Source organism: Cryptomeria japonica, chromosome 5 (genome assembly GCF_030272615.1).
Source record: "Cryptomeria japonica chromosome 5, Sugi_1.0, whole genome shotgun sequence".
Lineage (NCBI taxonomy): Eukaryota > Viridiplantae > Streptophyta > Pinopsida > Cupressales > Cupressaceae > Cryptomeria > Cryptomeria japonica.
The window spans coordinates 643907339-643929931 of NC_081409.1; the positions used below are offsets into that span (position 1 = coordinate 643907339).

The following is a 22593-nucleotide window of genomic DNA, read 5'->3' on the forward strand; positions in this document are numbered from 1 at the left end:
TCTAGCATAATATATATAATGACTTAAGAAATTGGAAAAGAGTGACCTATGGACTTCTCCAAGTGGAAGCATGGAAGAGGCAACAAGTGTCTCTAAGTATCTAGTCAGTTATTACATTTAATGTAATATTTATCTTGCAAGTATGGTAGCCTAAGTTGGAGGAAAATTATTGGAAGCTAAACCAATGTCCTTTCAAGTTCCATGGAGGTAGTCCAAGGTTTTGATTGTGAGGAATGAAGAGGATCCTTTAGGAACCTTTATTGGTGGTTTTGGAGATCTTTCCATTCTATAGATTCAACCTTTGGGCATAGATTTTATATGCAACATTTGAATGTAGATTTCTTTGTAGGAACAAAGCATGAATGGGAGGCATAAGGAGGTTGTTCACATGTACATAAGTGCTACAATGGTGGAGGCAAATAGGAGAATAAAAGTGATTGTATTGTAAGTAATTTTATTATTGATAATGCAAGCTTTTCCTCTCTTCCTGGTGGAGTTTTTTCCTGCAAGGCTTTCTCGACATAAATCCTATGTTATGTGTGGATGTCATGTTGCTGATTTATATCTTATTGCTGGAATATTTTTTTTATGTTAATAATTATTTATTTCTATTATAAGTTCACATAAGATAGATTTATTAAGCATGATAAATAGGCTAATTTTGGGAATCATTAAGAAGAAGGATCTAATCTTGGTTTTGCAAACTAAGGCAAGTGAATTTTCAGATTTGCATATGAGCTTCGTATTTTCATGTTGCAGCTATCCAAGCCTCGAGTCTCATCCTTTGATCAATTTTTTGGATAAACATTGATCTTCACAATATTTCATATTGAACCTATTAATTTCCCAACATATACAATGATATTTATTCATTATTCTACTACCTCTTGAGAGAAATGACCTCATTAGACATATTTATCAATAAATTTCCCATTTTATCAAACTCTCTACGAGCTAATGGTTCAACTTTAAAGTGATCTAGTGATGGTATTTATAAAATATGATTCATGATGAGCATATTTATAGGTTGTTCTAGAAATGTGGCTTGGTATAGATGTCTAATGCCGGTAAAAAATCACATGGAAGGGTGAGGTTATAAACTTTTGATTTGGATTAGGTCATTCTTAGCAATTATGGTAATATCAAACATATATGGGAGATAATTTTCTCTTCTCAACTTGATTATCATGGAGAACTTATAGTCTATTTCCTCAAATAAGAATTTATGCCATACCTAGTGGAGGGAAGATCTCTATGGGAATTCATAGCCACGTCTTTTAAAATATGCCTTGAAATCATGTCCACCATCTCTATTGGTGCTACTTTTATGGTATTGATATTTTCTAATGATGAAATAACATTTTTTCCTTGAATTTATTGATCATTTTGTAGCTCAACTTATCCTACTCATGTAAGGACCTCCAAATTATTAAACCAACAAAATACATAATTTACACACTATTAATCATTAATTATTACAACTTGCACAAAATTTTAAAATTGGTTTATCAATTAATCCATTAAAATTAATATACAAAAGAGGATGCATAGTGTTATATCTTGACACAATCTTGAAATACATAAGCCAAGAGATTTATAATTCCTAAGAAAATTATTTAAGTTACAAGAGACCATAAGGTCGATTACAATTCAAATATATAATACAAAGCTGAATATCATCCTGACAGGGACTCCCAACATCTATCTCCCATGATCACAACTTCGGTGAGAATGCTGCCAGAGCGCTTTACCGCCCAACTGTAAAGCATTTACACTTCCCTAGATTTCTTCCTGACACGAAGAACCATTGACCCTGGATGAGGAATTCTAGCGACTCAAAACTGCAGGGCATGGAATTTGGTGCAACATGAAAATATCTGATAAACATATCACCTATGACTATGCAGTCCTATTTCCATGATATGGCAGGAGGTAAGAAAATAAATCAACACACATCATATAGATTAAACACTTTGGTGAAAGATTTATATCGGCTACCCGTAGGTAAATCAGGTGTTGAGATTTACCCTCTCCCATTGTTCCATATTTGGTACCCGTCCAATACATACATGATATACAATGAACACACAACCATGCATATAGAATCTCACACAACATACATGAGCATAGAAAAGTGTATAAAGGCAAACATCAACATAAGCTAGGAAATATCTAATTGAAAGGAACTAATTGAATCAGTAAGATGTTTCTGGATTTGATTGTGTACATGTTTTTGCATCAACGTTTTGGATCACACTTTGTGATCCATCATCACGATGAAAGAGAGTGTCAAGAGATGTAAAAATAACTAATTGAATCAATAAGCTGTTTCTGGATTTGATTGTGTACATATTTTTGCATCAACGTTTCAGATCACACTTTGTGATCCATCATCAGGATGAAAGAGAGTGTCAAGAGATGTAAAAATAACATGTTTTTGCATCGACATTTTAGATCACACTTTGTGATCCATCATCAGGATGAAAGAGAGTGTCAAGAGATGTAAAAATAATTATTTTTACATCTCTTGACATTCTCTTTCATCCTGATTATGGATCATCTCTTGACTCTCTTTCATCCTAATGATGGATCACTTGACACTCTCTTTCATCCTGATGATGGATCACTTGACACTCTCTTTCATCCTGATGATGGATCACAAAGTGTGATCCGAATTATTTTTACATCTCTTGACACACTCTTTCATCCTGATGATGGATCACAAAGTGTAATCCGAAACGTTGATGCAAAAACATGTACACAATCAAATCCAGAAACAACTTACTGATTTAGTTATGGATTGTGGAAATTTGATCAAATTAAAGGAACTAATTGGTCACAATCATACTACAAGAAAAATATACCCACCAAACCATTGGGATAATTGGGAAGAATCTATAGTAATCAATTATTTTCACAAGCATATATCAATCGTAGTTGTCACAAGGATACATCTTTGCACACATAAGAATTAAAAGTTTTGAGAACTCATATAGGTACATCAGAATATCATGATTCACATGTTTAGTTGTGAAATTTTGGAAAATGAATCAATAGGCATTGGCTCTAAGGATACTATTTCCAATTAGTTAAGGTTTAATGAATAATATATCAACAGGGGATGATATTTGATGAAAAGAGTAGATATATTGGTCTCTACTTCATTAAATTGTAAGAGCCACTTTATAAGCACAAAGGTTTCTTTGAGTTTAAATTAAAGACGTAACAACTTTATCAACCTCACCACTTAGCCTTAAGAAGAGCTTACTTAAGATATGTACAACAACACTAGATATTTATAGTTCCTTTACTTAACAAGGGCAACTTACCCCTCCAAAATTAATAAAGGACCTTGAAATGATAACTAAGGATATCCATTCCAACGATATCATATAATTGACAAAAGTAATTTAAAGATAAGTCCTATCCTTCCTTTGACACTTAATTCTTATACTAGAAGTTTCCTTGAATATGCTTTATAGGCTGTTAGTAAGAACTACCCAATAATAACCCTTGTTTTAATATTGAAAATCTACCATTAAAAGTGCGTGTTAATTTAAGAACCATCTTTTACTACATGGACATTCTTCAAGGAGCTTTATACTTCTACTACTTGTAAATACACTGTACATGTATTTCAAGCTATGTAACTAATTCAAACGATATTTACAGTTCTTACATTTCAAACTATGTAACTAATTCAAAGGATATTTACAGTTCTTACAGAATATCACCTTGTCACCTAACTTCTATCTTGAAGTTCGTTTAACTTGAAGTGTAAGGTAAGTGACATCTTAATGTTAATGGGTATTCAGTGACTTTCTAATCACCCTCAAATTTATTCATGGTAATCTCCTTTGTTCATAGATATATTAAGTACACAAATTAATTGATCCCATCTAGACAAATTAGCTTTATTTACATAGTCTGACATTTGATTCATTATAATGATAATTAAATCGTTTATATGAATATAATTCCAATTTAATCTTTTAATTCTGTATTTACATACTATAATTGAGTTAACCTATATCATCTAGGAGTAACCCAAAAGACTTAGATAACACAATATATAATTTTAATCATTCTCTCCTTATACTAGGCATGCAACACTACCTTACACAGAAAATCATTCAAAGGATAACTAGAAGGAAAAAGCAACCTACGTTTTCACAAGGTCAATTTAATATGTATCCAGTAATAATGAATGCACATCTATCATATCGTAAAAGATGAATGCACAGACATGACACGTGATCTCTTTGCTAATGTGACAATCCCATGAAATGTAATGTTTGTGGATAGTGCACAAAATGGGATTGTTAAAAAGGGCTTTAGAAAATTTCATATAAGTGCAAATCGGCAGGTGTAAAACTGAACTCACAACCTTTGCCAGTATCCGACTTGCATACGCCACTGAGAGCATTCAGATATATAAGATATCGACTTGCATCAAGGCACAATGGAGGGTATTTTTTGTCATGTATTATGGTTGGAAAGTGCTCAGGTAGACGTATATGCAAAAATATAAAATGTGGAAGGGAGCTATGAGATACAAAATATGTACAGTGATCATATTCCCTCACAGTTTTGCCTTTATATCAATTCTTCTAAATAAAGACTCAAATTTGGGCATTTGAATAAAACGAGAAAACTATTTAACAAAGTACAATGCAAAGAAACTGTGGTCTCACGAAACTCACCTGGGAATGTCTCTCCCCACTTCCTCTTGGTCTCCCAGTGACCTTCCCGAGCATTCTCAATGAGAGTCTCCTCCTTGTCTGACAATGTCTCTCCCCACTTCCTCTTGGTCTCCCAGTGACCTTCCCAAGCATTCTCAATGAGAGTCTCCTCCTTGTCTGACAATGTCTCTCCCCACTTCCTCTTGGTCTCCCAGTGACCTTCCCAAGCATTCTCAATGAGAGTCTCTTCCTTGTCTGACAATGTCTCTCCCCACTTCCTCTTGGTCTTCCAGTGACCTTCCCAAGCATTCTCAATGAGAGTCTCCTCCTTGTCTGACAATGTCTCTCCCCACTTTCTCTTGGTCTCCCAGTGACCTTCCCAAGCATTCTCAATGAGAGTCTCCTCCTTGTCTGACAATGTCTCTCCCCACTTCCTCTTGGTCTCCCAGTGACCTTCCCAAGCATTCTCAATGAGAGTCTCCTCCTTGTCTGACAATGTCTCTCCCCACTTCCTCTTGGTCTCCCAGTGACCTTCCCAAGCATTCTCAATGAGAGTCTCCTCCTTGTCTGACAATGTCTCTCCCCACTTCCTCTTGGTCTCCCAGTGACCTTCCCAAGCATTCTCAATGAGAGTCTCCTCCTTGTCTGACAATGTCTCTCCCCACTTCCTCTTGGTCTCCCAGTGACCTTCCCAAGCATTCTCAATGAGAGTCTCCTCCTTGTCTGACAACACTTGGATGGATATTCATCTCTAAATTGAAATGGAAGTTTCCTCCTCTACTCGTTCTCTCACATCCAAAAATTGAAAGAAAGAGAATATGGTTACATCCAAGAAAATTGTCCCATTGGATTAAAGAAGCAGAAATGCATCTCATGAATCAAGTTCCGTTTCCCCTCTTCCTAATGAATAGAGACAAATCCCCTTAGAAAAATAAGGAGCTATCTCTTAGGAGAATTGAATGTATGTTTTTTTTTTTTTGTTTTTTTTTGTGAATATAATGTGAGGTTGGATTTGTGGTTCTTATCTTGACACATTTTTGAAGAGGATGCATTTATTATGTCTTAGTTATGTTTAACTTCCACTACTTCATGAACATATCATGACAAAACAATGTGTAAAACAAATATGAGTCTTTCAATGCATGCAAAAATGCTGATTTATTGCATGGAGAATACATAACACAAGTACGCCCCATTCCTTTCTCATCACCAAATCATTCTCCATTTATTTAGAGTTGGTACTCCTTGATCTGCAACAATTACCAAAGTTCATGCACATTCAGTACTAGTTAAGGAGGTGTTTTGGGGATGACTTTCTAGTTGTACAAAATTGACATGAAGTTTTCATTTTATTTATTTATAATGTGCTTCCCACTAACATGTTATAATCGTCAACTTAATGGAAGACTCTTCTTTTCCACATTTCAAATGCAAGTAAAATTATCATTTTTAATTACAATAATTTTAAAATATTAGTATTAATTATCTATTTAAAATAATTAATATTATATTTATAATTACTAAATATTAAAAAATCAATTAAATAAAATACTGAATATTAAGGCTCATGACAACTTAGCTATTAACAAAGGAGCCAAGGGTAAATACTAGCTAAGAGATTTGCCTTTGAATGAAGCAACCAACATTTTGAGTTTGATGTTTTCCTCACCAATTTTGTGAATTATGAAATGATTTGTATATCATGCAAATGTTTAGGGGGAATCATTAGGTCTTTTTCTATAAAGTGCAGAAGAGAGAACAATGTAACATTTGGGATAAATCTCCATATAGTAGGTGGTTTGTGTGGAATAAATACATATATAGTTTTTCATGTCTAAAAGAATATTTTTTATTGATTGGTAGCCATGATTATATTTCCTTGTAGGGATTGGGATTATTACTATGATGTAGCTCGAGATATTCTTATAGGAATTAACATATAAGAATTTATGGGTTAACCCTAGTTGTAAAATTTGTAGTATTTATAGAGGTTCTATGACCTCTATGTTGATTAATATAGAGGATCACCATAAATAGATTTTCAAAGTGATAATAAGTATTTGATGTTCAATAACACAACTATACTTGGCCAAGTGGGGTTTGCACCTCAGAATGAAGGCTAAATATTCGAAATAATTTTAGTCCCATAAAATATGCTAGAAAAATATTAGAAGTCTAAAATTCTTAGTTTAGGACCGATATGTCACACATGACCACCAACACTTCGAAAGATTAGTTGATGTGGGACACAATCAACAAGTCAAGCTTCCTCATACATACTAAGTATAAATTTGTGAAAGGAAATGTGAAAGATGATATATAAATCAAATAATACAAATGAATGGCTCATGTCAAATAGATACATCCTTACAATCAAAGCAAGGATTTATAGGTCACAATATAACATTCAGTAGAGAATCATGCAAATATAAAATAAATAAACATAATAAGGATCAAAGTTTTTTGAATAATAATTTCTTGTCTTAATGTTCATAAGGCTAGTTGAATATTACATATGATACATCCACCTTCCAAAACATGCACTGCGACACCATTGCTTAACTATGAGAGGGTCAAGACTAGGATCAATAATTAGACTGAAAAAATTAGCTACACATCACCCAACCTTAGAGTTATCTTACACATTATGCTCAATATATTATATCCATAGGAAAATACGTATAAATTAATATGAGGCATGCAAACCAATTGTTGAATATCTAGGATACTGAGGGGGGGGGGGGGGTGTTGAATCAATACTTCCTTAAACATATTAAAAATTTTAAATAACCATCCACATAACATAATTAATTGCGGTATAAAGAAAGGAAACTATGAAAGAAACACATAACACTTGACACCAATATTTTTGCGTGGAAAACCATAAGGGAAAAGCCACAGAGAGGGTTAACTCTCAATATCTTATAACCAGTTATCAAATTTTACAATAGTGCTCATGCTGCACGACTCACTGCCCATATAAGGTTCACTACTGGAGGGCTTATTGCCCAAAAATAGATACAAAATGAACTATTATAGTTGCATCTCAAAAATGCATGGAGTACAATTCCAATTAGGCTCACTAAACAAATTCTACACACTTCATCAACTTCTTCCATTATTCGCTTCTTGATCACATATCATTGCTAATTGTTGTCTCTATCATCATACTCATTACTACTACTACTCACCGAAGAGGGTACATCATACATATATATCAATCCATATTTGATTCATGTCGGCTACATATCCTTCATTCCAATAATTGAGTTGGTTCAAAATGCAATTTAAACATGATGCAAAAGGATGTCCACTGAAAATTACATGATATGATCTATCCTTAGTCTTGTCCCGAATTCGCAAAGCAAAACGTGATCGTCTGAAAAAATGTAGACTCCTTGAGCTAACTGTCTTGTGTTGGAGAAATGGAGTAACTACTGGGTAGGTCTTCTTGACCTTGTATCTTTCAAACCTTTTCATGCCAACATGTGAAATATTTAATATAGGTACTTTAGGCATTTGCAAATTCATTGTCAAAACCCCAGATTGGTACAATCAACTGTAGACCAAAATAACACACATACATATGTACTCCAACTTGTTGGACTGTCCCAGAACTACCCAAGAGCATTAAGCTCATGTTTTCACAAGCATCAATGACAACATTCAAACACCAATAGTATAGTAGGAACTCCCCGAACCCATAATCATATTTTCCCTAAAATAAGAGTTTGAATTTGTAGACCAAGGGGATGGTTACATCTATATGAATTTAGCAACTTGAAGTCTCATTCTTATTGTTTGAGTCTACTACATAGACTAGATGTACATGCTCAATTGAATTTTGCCATAAAATTTTATAGTTTGGAGCTATGAGTAGGTTAATTCCCATTATTGTGTGCCATAAATAATAATATTCTACTATCCTTGAATGTTGGATTGACTTCTTATGAATAATTTAAATTTGAAGTGAAATAGCTCCCTACCTAGATTTTTTTAGATTTGTATCTTAGCTTGAGGATACTATAGATGAGAAATGGATGCAAGTATTATCTTGTTGTTACAAATAGGGAGTGTAGACTATAGTTTTAAGAAATATTCCCTATCAATGATGCAATTAAACCCCAATTTGATGGATTAGAAAGAGCACATGAGAGCATATATGATGGATTATAGTACATTAGATTATAACATACATAAATAAATAAAATATTCATTCATATACCATGTATACATTTCAAATGCCATAAATAATCCTATCTCCATTATATTAGCATGTCTTATATCTTTCTCATCGGTTACATCTCTTATATGTAGTACATATATGCTTAAGTCTAAGTATATGTGCATGCCCCCTGTATGTTCCTTCATTGTTCTACATTTTTGTAAGTGTCATAGGTCAACGATAGGTGTCACACTATTATGTATTTATCTTGCAATAAATTTGGCTTTCTTTTTCATACTCTGGGATGTGGTTGTATTTCATTAATCTTTGGCACCATTGCAGGTTTTCATCATTGGTCTTCATTAAGCTACCCTTTTAATATCTCAACCTAATGAGAATCTAATGAGGTTCTATCATACCAAAACCATCCTCTAAAGAAACCCATTCATTATCGTCAAGATGTGTTGGATTTGTCTTCTAATATTTTTTGAAAAGTAGCTACTATGATTAAAATATACCTACTACAAATTTATCAAAATCAAAATTAGTAAACCTTATTTATGACAAGATATTACTATAGGTACTCCATGGGTAATTGTATGTATCTTTACATTATAATATCTTCTTGTAGAAGGTGGACATTTCCATAATCCTTATAAAAACCTCTTCACCCTTTATGATAGAATTCAAAACTTTTTTTTTCTATCTACCATGCATATATTAGAAGTGTTATTAATTGTATCATCCAAAAGTTGAATTCTCCCTACATTATTTCATTTAACTTATCAAACAACCTGATTGTTCCTATACTTGGTGGAATTCAGTATGCAATTTTTTTATTTGTACACCCTAGTAGTTCCATCTAATTCCTACATTGTGTTATATGAAGTTGAAGATTTTCATTTTTATTTGATTTTCTAATTTATCTAAATGAAAATTTATAACTATAGTCAATGCAAACTAACCTGAAAACATAATTTGATAGTGTACTAACATTAGAGATTCAAGTCCATTCCATTTTATTGATCACACTATTTGGCTTTTATTTGGACTATGGTACATTTCAATATATTCTCTTCCAACTAATTTTCTCCAATTTTCTCCAATTATATCTAAATTTATTACTTTTATTTATCTTTCTATATCTCGTAATTATAAAATTCTATGATAGCGCTACTAATTATTGATCTCAACTATTATTTTAAAGGGAGAGAGGAAACTATATATATCTGCAATAAGTACATTTTAAGATCCTTTATTATTTTCTCTAAGGTCTTATTGAATTTCATGTATTGATTCAAGACTTGTTGCCTAGTGCTACTATGCATAATGTCTCTTATTTGATATTGTTAGCTATGATTCTTTTTTTCGGTTAAATCCACTTGTTGGTCTAATGGTGTGGATGTGAGGAGCATTGGATTGAGATTGTCTCATGTTCTCTTTTAAGAACTATTGTTATAAGTGAATTGAGATGTAATTATAAGAATTAATAACTTACTCAAGATAGAATATGGAATATACATTAGTTGATTTCTTATACTTCTATTTCACTTCAATTGTTGATATTTTAAATATTTCTTGAAAAATAGAATGCAATATTATATATTTTAGCTTCAGTGTTTTGTAGTTTCATTTTAATGATATTTAGAGTGTTCCAACTTCATTCTAGCTAGTTTTTAAGTATATCCAAAATGTGTCAAATTTATTCTATCTAGATTTTGAGTAGCTCTAAACTCCTAGAGTATTTTAAATTCATCCTAAATGAAAAACCAACTCTAGAAAATATGATACATCATGACATGATAGATTTTTGTAAAAAAATCAAGGTCAATGTGGGAAGCACACCAAACTTTTATGAAATAAGGAGATTAATGAAGATATAGATTATAGATATGATCTTAGATGAACACACAAATATATGATTTGGTCAAATCTATGGATTTGATAAGATTTCAATCTTTTCTAAAAGGTTGAAGATGAATTATTATTGCATTTAAAATAGAAAAAAAAAAAAGTGAGATAAGGATGATACTTAACCTTTTATCCTAAAAGGTTGTGGATGGGTTGTCATAGTTTAATAAGAAAGATAAATGAATAGAATTAAGGAATTCGTTCGTTTAACATAGGAGTAGGAGAGATAAATGCAAAAAATAAAAGAAGTTTTTTCTTTATCATAGGACTAAGAAAGATAACTGTAGATCTATTTTAGTGAGATGATTATCACTAATTTGGTGAATTATTTGATGGCATTGAATGTATAAACGCATAAGAATAGAATACCTACAACAATTTTAGAAGAAAATTTGTAATATTTTGTTAGTAATTAAAATATAGAGCATTGAGCACAAAGTGGGGCGATTAATCTTAGTCCAATTTTAAGTGAGTAGTAGACCACTTATCTCAAGGAAGTGGACATCATTTGATATTTATTTGTTTTTTATATTATTTAGTTTTGTGTATAATTTTATTTTCAACTTTTATTTATTTTGGATCTATCTAGTGCAATAACTACTTAGATTTTTTCTATATTTTTTCATTAAGTGTCTTTAGTTTCTATAATTTTGATTCTTGTAAGTGTATTAGCAAGAAATTTGGGGACACAAACTAACGTTATGAGCCCCAATGAGTTTTTAATGTCGTATTCCTACACCCCAAACTCAATATTATTAAGGAAAATATGGAAACAAATACAAACAATTGATTGCACTTCATTAGCAGAATATAAAGAATGTACATAACACATAAGATTGAGACCCAAAATTAATTGTATTTATTTATAATATCATATATACCCTTAGAATACTACTTCTTACATTCATATTATATGTCTCCTTTTATCTATCTTATCTTTCCTTATGCCTTTAGTATATTTCCCTATATTCACCTTACATTTGATGAATGCATCTTATAACATATTTATATGTACAATATGGGACATAACCCAACCCACAACCTACATGTTATGATTCAACTCTTATGATCTTTATCCTTGACGTGGTAACCTGTGATGTGATCTCTAGATCTCTATCTGTTATACCTTCTCTACTAACATCATCCCCCTTATAAACTTTGACTTTTCCTCAAGTAAACCTAGTTCAATGGAAAGGATTTCCTTATTTATCTCTTGGAGGCTCTTAAAATTATTTTCCCATTGATTTGTGGCCAACTATAGCTTGTGGATGTGGACTTGGAGCTGCAATAGTTATTGTTGTGCTTCCAAAATTGTGGTTGGTATTTGGAGGGTCTGAGATGTATGAGGAAGGAACTCCACAACCCATAAACCTTCCAAGATGTCAACATTTATTCTCCTTACATCCAGGTGTCAAGGACTTCATCACTTTTTATGCTTTCCTAAGCACTTTCAAGTTCAATCTCTTCAAAAATATTGGATTTTTTTATTCTTCCTCTCCATATAAGATTTTAGATATTTAGTAAAGATTTCTCAAATCCTCTCCTTTATTGTCCTACACTAATTCCTCCACATATGTTCTATTTTTTCAATTTCCTAAGTGGAATGTGGACTATTCTGCTATTATTTGCATAATAAATTTCTTCTTTTTTTGAGTCCATAACACCATTGGCATTAACAAGCCACCATAATCCTAATAAGAATAAAAGTATTGAATGGATCCTTCATCTCAACCACTTCAAATTCTACAATTTTCTTGATACCTTTAATGTTCACTTCAACATTTATCAATGTAACTGGTGTCTCCATGCCAAAGACATCTGCTAGAATCATGTTCATGGGTACAATATTAACAAGTTTAGGCCTTCTAATTGCTAGAATGATATTCAAATCTATACCAAGGTCTACCATGACATATTTCATCCTATTATCATTTAAATGTACATTGATGAGTAGAGGACCATTCTTCCAATTCTAGTCTTCAAATAGTTAGTTAATTTGTTGTTCCTTTTTCTTATACCAATACTTTCTCAACTATTTCAATTTTACTACCAAGTTTTTTTTCATGCTAAGGAGGCTAAATCATTCAACATCTTTACCTCCTCCTTAGTAAAATGTCCTACCTCTTCTTGTTGTATGATATGTAGTTTAGCTCTTTCTACTAATTTTCCATGCTCTGTCCTAGTAGGCTAGAAATACTCTCGTCTTCCTTCTTCCGAAATGTTTTCATATTCCTCTTCAACATCTTTATATCTATTCTTGTTGGTGTCAATCCGTTGTCTAGTAAGGATTGTAGCTTCCATTTTTTGTTCGATTTTATTTTTTTCATCTTTTATGATTTTTCCTCTCTGATGTATGCCGATCTATTGGTAGTGTCTTATCCCTTGTGGTGGCACTCTCCAAATTGCTTGAACTCCTCTTTGTAGGTCATCATTTTTGGACGTTGTTACAAAATTTGGAATAATTGCCTAACATTTTCACATTTGAACAAATTATGATTTTTGTCTCCACAAAAATGATATTTCCTTTTTTGTTCCAATCCCCAACACTCCAATACATAGTGACCCAATTTTCCAAAATAAAAAATGTAGCATCGTTCCTTCTTCTGTTATTTCTTCTTCAACATCTACCTCCTTTGTAAGTGGGGTGTTAATTATCCTCAATGTAATCATGCTGCGAGTTTCTCTACATAGTGCAAGCATTGCTATTTTATCTCAAAGGGTGTTGCATGTACCCTTTATCATTTCTTTCATTTGCATTATAGTTATGACTATGACATCCTTGATGACAATGGTTTCCTCCATTTTAGACTGGAGGTTGGTAATTCGAACAACTTCGGTCAAGTGGGTATCCCATTCTCGATAAATGACACAATATGTGTAATTTATTTTAATAGTTTTCACTTCCACATGTAGCATACTAGTAGTTATTTCACGTTGTGCTTTAGGATATTCATTCTCGACCTGTCCTTCCTAGGAACAATATGTGCACCATACCTCTAGTTTCTTGGGTTCTCTTGCTACAAGTTAGTTCTGAGTTGTTAACACCCAAATTGATAGTTGAATTTCCCTTAGTGCCTCTTTTGTTTCATCTTCTTTCGGTCTTATAAAAGGCCATGCCTCAATTTGGTAGGCCAATTTTATGAGATCTATGTAGGAGTTAAAGACTCTTCCATCCAACCTAACCTTGGTGTCCTTATGTAATCTAGAAAAGAGACATTCAATCTTCTATTTTTCTAACAATGGTTCTTCTAATTTGTGAAAAAATTCTTTAAACCTCTTATCACATGCCTTAATAGATTCATTTTATTTTTGAACCGACTCCCTTATTTTACTTACACTTTTAGTAGGAATAGCTAAGGTGTCAAAATTGCTCGCAACCCCTCCAAATGGTTTTATAGGTCAACAAAGGCTCAAGACAGGTTTGATAGGTTCCTACAAACTCAAATGATGCCAAACAACCCTCTGATTTGGTTGTTCAAGTCCCAAAAGTCACAAAGTGCAAATTGGCTCCTTAGACCTATTAGCCTTCAAAACTCAATTTTTGGCTTCCCACCCCAAAAATCCAAAGGACAGGCCAATATTGTTTGATTTTATTGAACACCAACCTGGGGCAGCACTTTCTACCAAAGGACAAGTTCTGGAACCTCTTGCCAGTACCATTTCTAATAAACCCTCATCTAGGCTAATAAGGGCTAATTTAAGCACTTAACAAAGGAACTACCCTCAAAATCTGCTACTCCACCAAATTAACTATTGGAGCACCTTGGGGTAACCAAATAATCACCAAATACCAAGTTATAGCTTCTGGTTTGCATTAAAACTAAAGTTATGGGGACTGTTCATGAATTTTATTCAATTCCCACAACTAGTCACATAGAGATGCCTGGCCAAATTTAACAAAATATCACCCAAAATGCATCCTTTTGGTCTGAATCCTTTTGTATATTAAAACAAACTCCCAAATCCTCAATTTCACCAAGTTTTAGAATTTTCCAATGGTGAATTTGGAAGAAATGGGAAATTGAAGTTGAAACCCTAGGAAAGGGCACTTTCACGGGCTGTTTGGATTTGTTACAACTTTTCTCCCTCAATACTCCACCTCCAGATGTCTAATTGGATTAAAAAGAAAGGTATTAAACCCCTCTAACTCCCCATGAAATAATTTTTCAGTTTGGAGGTCGTGAAATTCCATACCAACCAAAAGAACAACAAATTTTCTAGAAAAATGCAGTTTTTTTTATTGATTTCAAATATCAAGTTTACAAATTCTACCCACAACAACCCCCACACGAGTTTGTTGAGGAATTTTATAGTTTTCCCAACATGTTCAAACTGATTTTAGATGGTTATGAACATTGGGCAACCAATTACAACAACTTTTTGAAAAGTTGCTTTACAAATTGACAACTTTGTCAATTTTTGACATTTTTTGCATTTTGCCATACAAACTAATTTTATTATCAACCTACGGACATAAACACATTGAAATGGATATAAATAGACCCAAAAATCCTTTAATCCCTAATTCTACTCATCCTAAGTCCCTTTGACCACAGTTGACCATAGGGTTTATAATGCACCCTAGGCCACTAGGCCTTACAAAATGGACAATTAGGACCTTATTAAAAAACAAAACATAAACAAAGGATTCTTTGATCCTTCCCAACACCTTTCTATCAAAAACATGAAGTGTTCAAACAATAAATTATAAAATTGAGGCTTGTGCCCCTGCACCACAAGTCTTCCAAAGTCAATTCCAATGAACTGCACACACTAACATATCCTCTAAAGTTGACATCAAACGTAATGTGTAGATAACCATTAAAGCACATTAACCGATCAACCCAAAAACATCACCCAATGAAAATTACTCTATGCTGATCTTCACATGCCACAACAAGACCCATAACAACACTCTAAGTCAACTCCCAATGTATATCCAAACCAAAAGGGTATGATCCAAATAAGATAAACCAATTGAGCTGGCTAGAGACCAATATAACTGACCACACCAAACAACAAAACAATATAGCTTCACTTCTTGAGCTAATCAATGCATGAAATATGAACTGTAAAACTGTACAAACTATATGAACATTTCCTCTAAGTTGCAACACAATAAACAACACTACGAAGCAATGCAGGACATTCTTTAAATCAGTCCTGACAGACAACCTCATTGTTAGCAAACAACAATAACCAACTAAGGACTTGAAAACATGATAGTACAACATCCACAAAACATAGACATTAAGTCAATCCATGATCTTCAAAAATTACAGGAATGCAGAGCATTCTTCCATAAGGACTTTAAATACTATTTCTTTCATATTGTAACTTGCAATATTGTCACCTTCCAGAAACACCTCATACTCACTCAACATCACCTCCAAACAACATCACAACACCCAAACACTCATTTCCGGACCACATACCACAATCACACAACTACAAAATTGTAACTTCTTCACCTTTGTTACCACTCCACATAATTACAAAGAACACAAACTCATCTTCACTTGTGACATCAATGACAATACTAAACAAGTTTGACATCCATGCCAACACAACCATATTTGCAACAATATTTTCTTATTCACCCCTCTTGCAGAGTTTCAATGGAATTTTAGACTTACATTATTATGTCTTGTCCTACTATCCAATCTTTATATGAAGCCCACATATTCTATTTTTACTATCCAACTTGCATAAAACTTCTATATTATTTTTCATCTCAACTACTCCTTCGACATTGACAAAATATTGTTGATGTCTAAATTTGACCTTACAACTACTATAGAAGGTTGTTCCCACCTCAAAACCCATCTCCACCTCAAAAAGGGATAAATATTACAAAAAATAGTGTGCTATATTTATTATCCTATTTTAATTATGAGATAGAAAAATAAGGGTTGTCAAGAAGTCAAGTTGCTCGATTGTTGTGGTAGTTTCTTTTCTTTTCTTTGCTTAATTATGTTTGGTCTCTTTAAATATGCTACTATATAGATCATGGTGTTGTATAGCATGAAAAATACTAATCATCCTATAATACTAGAAGTCAAGTTACAAAAGAGCCATATCAATATAAAAGAAATCCCACATGAATGGAAGATAAATTGGATGAATTATGTTGTTCCTAGGATAAAATTAAAACTAAAGCCTAAAGAGAAGATAGAAAGTTTTTTGATCCATATATTACATAAGAGCATTTCACACAATTATTCTAATCTATGTTCTTCTTCATTCTATTTTGCATTATCTTCTTTTAGAAAACTTAACTATGCTTCCAATTCTAGTTTAACAATTAGAGCTCAATTGTTGAAAAATATCCCATTAATTAGGGGTTAGATCCTACATAGAAAGGGAAAAATAAAAATTGAATAAGATGAATAAGTATTGCCCTTAACTATGTCAATGTCCTTACCCAAAGATTGCACTCTAGATTTTTAGAAATAAAATGCTCTCTTTGTATAAAGGGGTAGATAGCCACCTCTTAAAGGTAACAAGAGCTGCAATGCAACGAAGTTCCTGCCTAGGAATGTACGGATTGAGTTTGCAAATGGTTTTGCATTGTGTTAGGGATTGAGTTTACAAATGGTTCTGCATTGCGTACACGGGGAGATACCTGATAAAAATTGCATTGCTCATAGAATGTCAAAAGATTCTTTCCCCTCCATTGAATTTAAAAAGTTACTAAGGCATGCCTTAGTTAAATTTTGTATGTCTATAGCCTATATTAACAAAGCTTACAAAATTTTGATTGTTAGAAAAAATTGTCAGCTAAAAATTTGGCCAATTGACATATTTTTTCGATTCAAATATAAAATTTAAAATCTTTTTGGTCCATTACACCTATTGTGATGCTTTTCACTCCATTGTGTCTACTAGAGCTTCAAGGCCCAACCACATAAGTTAAACAAAAAAATGCAAACATGTAGAAGCTTTCCAAAAATTGTTAGAACTACCATGAAATGTTGTCAGTAAAACCCCCCGCCTATTTCCATCTACTAAATACAATGTTGATCATTGATGAGAAAAGGTCTAGGGATGAATCCTTAACCCAAAAAAAATAAAAAAAACATCTTTCCAAAAACTATTTATTGCAAGGGAGAAAATTGACAATAAAAAAATTCTGCCAATTATTGTATACATTCTAAAAGCCAAAAAAAAAACAAGAAAATTAAAGCACTAATAAAAAAAAAGTACAAAGGATTTGATAGAAAAGGGGATGACACAAATGGAGAGCAATATAACTAAACTGCGGACAAATCCAATAGTTTTTTAATAGTTTCTGTCAGAATGAGAATATATAATAAATAACGTTTATGTAGTTTTTATAGATGTAATATAAAATCCATAAATTTTACATCAATCCATTGTGACAGATATTGCACCAAAATAATAACAGCAATAGCAACTGATTAATTTTTTATGACATTGCAATAGTCAAATAAGATGAATTAAACCCTAAAAAATAAATAGATCACAGTGTAATGTAGAGCAATATTAAAGCATGGAAGGCCGGTTCTATCTTACATGGATTTCTAATGACAAATACAACTTGATCACATTAGTTGAGTGTATATATTTAGATATTGAACTCTTAAAAAGAGGAAAGACAATTGAGATGGCTTCTACATGTAAAGTGAAAAACACAGATGATAGCTCTAATGCACATTTACTCAGAGAAAAAATCATATCTAACTAATGAAAAAGTTGTTAAAGGCTTTCATAGGATAACATACAAGGAATTAAATAGAATAAATAAACTTAGGGTTGTAACATACATCATCTTATGCATTCAAAGTTATTTCTATTCTTCAGGGTGGAGAACCAGAATTGGAAATAGTGAAACAAATTCATTGTGAATGGATGAATCAAAGTCTCATAAACTATAACTTCTATTCAATCATGTACCAAAAATTGGCTAAATGAAATTGGAAACATGCCTCAATAGTAAATACCCACCAAAAATTCAAGGCTCCAGTTCAACATAGATCAAATGAAAATCCATGGATGTGCATGAACCCTAAAATTCATGTTACTAAACCACAAAATTAAACCAAACATTCAAAGCATTAAAACTAAATAACACTTAATTTTGAGACCATCCTTGTAACTCAACATCTGTTTGGCATTGCTAGACTTAGAATCATTGAACTGGTTCTGTGGGCTACAGCTTCCTAGACTGGCCAAAATATTCTCTTACATGAAAAACGACCGGTTCTACAAGGTGGACATTTGTTTCCCATTAAGTGACTGAGAAATTTGTAAGCTAGCATTACCATTAGCAACAAATTGCTACTTGATAGTTCTGATACTTAATATAAGTACATATCCAATAGCCAACAAGATGAGAGGGGGGGGGTGAATCATACAAACTTAATATTTCATAAAAACATCAGATTCAACCTCGGTAACATATACTTCAGTAATATAACCAAAACTGTTAAACATGCAAACTCAAAAGCATATAAATATCATAAACCTCATAACACCAGATTTAACGTGGAAACCCAAATAGGGAAAAACCACTGTGGGATTTCAGACCCACTAATAAATATACTCTTCTAGAGTATGCTTGGTTAAAAGCAAATCCTGTTAAAGATTACAAACACATTGCTAGATGTGACCCGGTTAAGGGATTTCCCTTAGATCTGTTAGGATCTTCACCTTGTTAGAAGTGACCTTGTTAAAGGATTTCAAACACTCAATTAGAATGTCACCTTGCTAGAGGGTTTTACAAATAAGACTGTTAAGTCCACTCGGTTAAGAGATTTTCTGTCACTTTCACAAAATAACAGTAATAAAAATCTATCTGCAACTTCAAATCTAAAATGCTAAAGCAGATTCTTATTTGTTTAATACAATCTAGACATAGAACTAATCTTGTCCATCTACTGGGCTTTTATACTCTGTTATTCAAATAGGTCTTCAAGCTTCTGTGCTCGGTAACCACTATGTAGCATCCCTGTGCATACACTTGCCCACATCCATTGTTTATCAACAGTTCCCTATTTATAAACAATTAGCTAACCGCTTAATCTCCTTGATCACATTTCCCATGATCAATTATAGCCATCAGATCTTCAATCTTGTCCAGGTTCAATGCATCCTTCGATCTGAAAACGTTTTACCTCGCCTTGGAACTTGCATATATTTCTTGGAACTTGTGCTAGGGTATTGCGGTTCAATCCAAATTGTAGATCTTCCTGCCGATCTTACATAGCCACAGATTCTTAACAAACTTTATTTACGACATACCAATCATTTAAGCAACTCCAGCTCATCAACTTCCTTCATTAAATAATGCATGTAAACATTTAATGCATTCTGTTATAGCTTGGTTACAACTCAGTTACAACTCAGTAAATACTAAACTTCACCTGTAGACATTCCGCCTTCATTAATCGATAGCGATAACCTTAGGGTTTATCGACTAGGTTCTTTGCTTGGTAACATAGTATAGTATTAACCTTACAATTTATAACATATGTATGATGTCAAAACAATCTAAACATCATGATCTCATCATTGTCTGACTCGGTAATAGTTGCCCATTGAATACCTTATTCATCCTCTTATTCATCATAATCTTTCTGTATCTTTTACCAACATCTTTATACTCTTCAAATCATACTTCTGAAGATATGGTAACATCATACTGAATTAGAAAATCAATTTCTTGACATCAATGACAAAATAATAATATCAAGACAGTAAACATCCTTAATCAGTTATATCCATAATCATCAACAACCTTCTCAATATCCTTATTGAAATGCCAACAATCTCCCATTGTTTGTTATAATGCCAAATGTTAACAATCTCCCCCTTTGGCATTGATGACAAAACCAATTGATTTGACCTTAAAAGATTCAGATTGCTGTGATTCTGAAATGCTGAAATGCTCTCTTGCTGTCAACAGATTTTCTCCCCCATACATTAGACTTCTCCTGTTTTCTTCAGTTTTCTGTCCAATCTTAGTCTTCTCCCCTTTCTCAGTTTTCTACCCCTTTGACAACAATGCCAAAAAGTAAAGAACTAAAACATAATTTCTTCTTGTATGAAGTGAATTCCTGCTGTAATGTGTCAATTTAGTCTTGGTTAGAGCATTTTGTCTTCAATTCCTCTTCCCTGTATGGTATCCTATAATATTTCCTGTACACCTTTAGAAAACCTCCTAAAGTGTAGAAAACCTCCTAAAGTGTGTAAAACAACATCAACTCCTAAAAGATATTCGATAGAGTCATCGGATTGATGCTTTCACGGAACTCGGTCAGTGAGTAGAAGATAGGGGTAGGACCCCTAACTTACTTTTGAGATATTCAAAAGTGTCCCTTGGTAGTGGTTTGGTGAAGATATCTGCTATTTGTTCCTTTGTGCTAACATATTCTAACACCACTTTCTTCTCTTGAGCTTCTTCTCTAAGATAATGATATTTGATAGAGATGTGCTTTGTCTTAGAGTGCATAACAAGATTTTTTGAAATGTTAATGGCACTAGTATTGTCACATAATATAGTTACTGGCTCGGTAACTTTCTCATTTATACCTTCCAACAGTTGTTTGATCCATGCAATGTTGGTACAATTCAATGCTGCAACAACGTATTCAGCTTCTGCTGTTGATTGTGAAACACATCCTTGTTTCTTGCTAAGCCAACTCACTAGTCTTTCTCCTAAAAAGAAAGCTCCTCCACTTGTGTTTTTTCTGTCATCAATGTTGCCTGCCCAATCAGCATCAGTATAAACTTTTAAATCAAAATCATTTCCTTTTTGATATACTAAGCCATAATCTTCAGTGCCTTTTAAGTATCTAAAAATTCTTTTGATTGCTGTCATGTGTGTTTCCTTAGGATCTGCAGAGAATCTTGCAACTATACCTACTCCATGTGCTATATCTGGTCTGCTGTGAACAACATATTGTAGTTTTCCAATCATGGATCGATAAAGTGTCTCATCAACAGATGCAGATTCATCATTCTTTGATAATTTATAGTTGGTAGTCATAGGAGTACTTACTGGTTTTGAATCCTCCATTCCAAATTTATTCAAGATTTCCTTTATGTACTTGTATTGAGTAATGAAAATCTCATTTTTCATTTGCAGTATCTGTAAACCTATAAAATACTTTATCTCACCGATTAATGACATCTCAAATTCTTTGCTCATTTCATTTCCAAAGTTCTTACATAGAGAGTCATTTCCACAAAATATAATATCATCAACAAATATGGCTGAGATCAGTATTCCATTTTCATCATTCTTCATGTACATATTGCCATTCTCACTTGTCCTTATAAAACCAATCTTAATCAAATAAGAGTGCAATCTTTCATACCATGCTCTAGGTGCTTGTTTCAAACCATATAAAGCTTTGTTCAATTTACATACCTGATCTTTATTATTGTCTTCAACAAATCCTTCAGGTTGTTCAATAAAAACTTCTTGTTCTAATATTCCATTCAGAAATGCAGATTTGACATCCATTTGATATATCTTGAAGTTTTTGAAAGCAGCATATGCCAACAATATTCTTACTCCTTCAAGTCTAGAAACAGGTGCAAAAGTTTCACCATAATCAATTCCTTCTTCTTGAGCATAACCTTTGCAAACCAGTCTTGCTTTGTTTCGAATGACCTCTCCTTTTTCATTTAGCTTGTTTCTGAAAATCCACTTTGTATGGATTACATTTTTGTCTTTCGGTCTTGGGATTAGTGTCCATGTGTCATTCTTCTTGATTTGATCAATCTCTTTTGTCATAGCATTTATCCAATCTTCACTGTTAAATGCCTCTTTCACTATTCTCGGTTCAAATTCAGATATCAAACATG

At 32.9% G+C, this 22593-nt stretch overlaps 1 long non-coding RNA gene across 1 annotated transcript; it reads right to left on the bottom strand.

The window, feature by feature from the left end:
- Window positions 1-1489: 1489 nt before the first annotated feature.
- On the bottom strand, window positions 1490-4915 carry LOC131049791 (uncharacterized). Its single transcript, XR_009372444.1, has 2 exons — window positions 4704-4915; window positions 1490-1841 (listed from the first exon to the last, which is right to left on the bottom strand). It is a non-coding gene; the product is annotated as an uncharacterized LOC131049791 (long non-coding RNA).
- Window positions 4916-22593: the final 17678 nt, after the last annotated feature.